The sequence below is a fragment of the Argentina silus genome (genome assembly GCF_951799395.1).
Source record: "Argentina silus genome assembly, chromosome: 9".
In the NCBI taxonomy this organism is placed as follows: domain Eukaryota; kingdom Metazoa; phylum Chordata; class Actinopteri; order Argentiniformes; family Argentinidae; genus Argentina; species Argentina silus.
The window spans coordinates 13448517-13451016 of NC_139663.1; the positions used below are offsets into that span (position 1 = coordinate 13448517).

At 51.9% G+C, this 2500-nt stretch overlaps 1 protein-coding gene across 3 annotated transcripts in view; it reads right to left on the reverse strand.

Moving 5' to 3' along the window:
* Positions 1–2500, reverse strand: part of epn2 (epsin 2) — a 17935-nt gene that overhangs the window by 6332 nt on the left and 9103 nt on the right. The window lies entirely within an intron of this gene.

Here is a 2500-nt window from a genome sequence, read left to right on the forward strand (position 1 = left end):
CCCTCTCTCCTCTCTCTGCCCAGCTCTCAAGGGCGAAGGCTAGTCGTGACACGCTCTCACACAGATATGAGACGACAGCAGGGAACTGCTTCACACTCCTATACACACACACACACACACACACACACACACAGACAAAGACAAACAGAGACCTCAGACACAGACAGACAGACGCACACACACACATACACACACACACACACACACACAGCAGCCCGACACACAGGGTAGAGAATGGTAGTCATGGAGCATTGAGGAATCTGATTGGCTCGCAGGTATGACACACCCATCCACCCGCTAATATTCAGCCACGGGATTGGCTGTCTGGAAAGGGCCAACCTGAAGTCGATCAACCACCACAGCTGACTGCAGAGCACAGCATCACAACACCACACCGTCTCACAATCATCATCATCATCATCACAACGACATCATCATTACCATCATCATCCACAAAGTGCGATTTTGAGGGGGTAGCAGATTTAACACGTCAACAATTGAATACAAGAATACCACAGAAAGACCAAAAATACCCTCCACAGCTCACGCCTACACAAATACTGGGGGAAACACTCTGGGTTTTCAGTCTGAACAAAGTCTGTTCTCTCTCACTGAGCCGTTTCACTATCTCTACCTGTTTCCTGTTCTCTGTTCTAACTGTTGATGGAGAGAAGGAGAGAAAGGAGGAGAGGAAGGAGGAGAGGAAGCATATCTGCTGACTGCTGCACCCCAGGCACCGTTTCCCCTCCCCACGTCTCATGGAAATGACCCGTCATCAGAATAAACACACACACACACGCACGCACGCACGCACGAACGAACGCACACACACACACACACACAAGCTGATTGAGACAGCGCGAGTGTATGAGACAGACAGTCCAATAGACAAGACAGAAAAAGTGAGAGAAAGAGAAGAGAAGAGAAGAGAAGATAAGAGATAGAAAGGCAGATAGAGAGAGAGCTGATAGAGCTTGGATAGGGTTGGAGAACTAAGCCCAGGTCTACAATAGCAGACAGGGTCACAGAGAGGGCCACGCAACTACAGAGCCAGCTTGAGTTGCTGTTCTGTGACTCTGTTCCTAAACATAGCCCAGTGTGTCTCCCTCAGGCCAGTCCCCTACCGAGGTAGCAGAGCCCAGCCTCTCTCCAAGTCACCTCAGTCCCAGTCCCAGCCTCAGTCCCAGCCCTAGCCCCAGTCCTCCAGTCCCAGCCTCAGCCCTCTAGCCTCAGCCCTCTAGCCCCAGCCCTCTAGCCCCAGTCCTCCAGTCCCAGCCTCAGCCCTCTAGCCCCAGCCCTCTAGCCCCAGTCCTCTAGCCCCAGTCCTCTAGCCCCAGTCCTCTAGCCCCAGCCCTCTAGCCCCAGTCCTCTAGCCCCAGTCCTCTAGCCCCAGCCCTCTAGCCCCAGCCCTCTAGCCCCAGTCCTCTAGCCCCAGTCCTCTAGCCCCAGTCCTCTAGCCCCAGTCCTCTAGCCCTAGTCCTCCAGCCCCAGTCCTAGTCCTCCAGCCCCAGCCTCAGTCCCAGTGCTCAGTGTGAGACTCTAGGCTGTGTTTGGTTAGCTGCTGTGGGACATGAACCCTGAACTGAACAGACAGACAGACAGAACTACACAAAACACAACTGAACACAGACCTGTCTCTACCAGCCTTTTTATGAGGAGAAAGACTTAGGGAACACCTAACCACAGCCATACAACTGTCCTGAACACCTAACCACAACCATACAACTGTCCTGAACACAGCCATACAATTGTCCTGAACACCTAACCACAACCGTCCTGAACACAGCCATACAACCGTCCTGAACACGGCCATACAACTGTCCTGAACACCTAACCACAGCCATACAACCGTCCTGAACACAGTTATACAACTGTCCTGAGCACAGCCATACAACCGTCCTGAACACAGTTATACAACTGTCCTGAGCACAGCCATACAACTGTCCTGAACACCTAACCACAACTGTCCTGAACACGGCCATACAACTGTCCTGAAAAACAACCATACAACCGTCCTGAACACCTAACCACAACTGTCCTGAACACAGCCATACAACTGTCCTGAACACGGCCCATTCTCTACATTCCAGCCTCTCCTGGGCAATATGTGGCGTTCATGCGACCTCTGAAAAACTCTGAACTTCCGGGTTAAAACCAATGCAAGTGATGCACCGTAGAGCGTATTGGTTGATTCTTCTGACACTCTCTGAGCGGGGAAACTCAGGTATGACCTTAGTACAGCGAGTTTCCATGTAGGAAATGTCAGGAGTTTCCTAGTTCTGACCGCAGTGTTGGCTCAAGACAGAGTGACAATAGAAGCTTCGAGGATGATGTTGGATGAACAACAGAAATACGACAGCTACAGACCACCGCGTAATCACACACACCACCAGGCTAGGCAGATTTAGGCCTGTGTTAAACCCCCTACCACCCCGGGGCTAACCGCTAGCTAAACTAAAGCTAGCTATCTCTGGAGTGTGGGAGTGTGGGAGGAGGACAG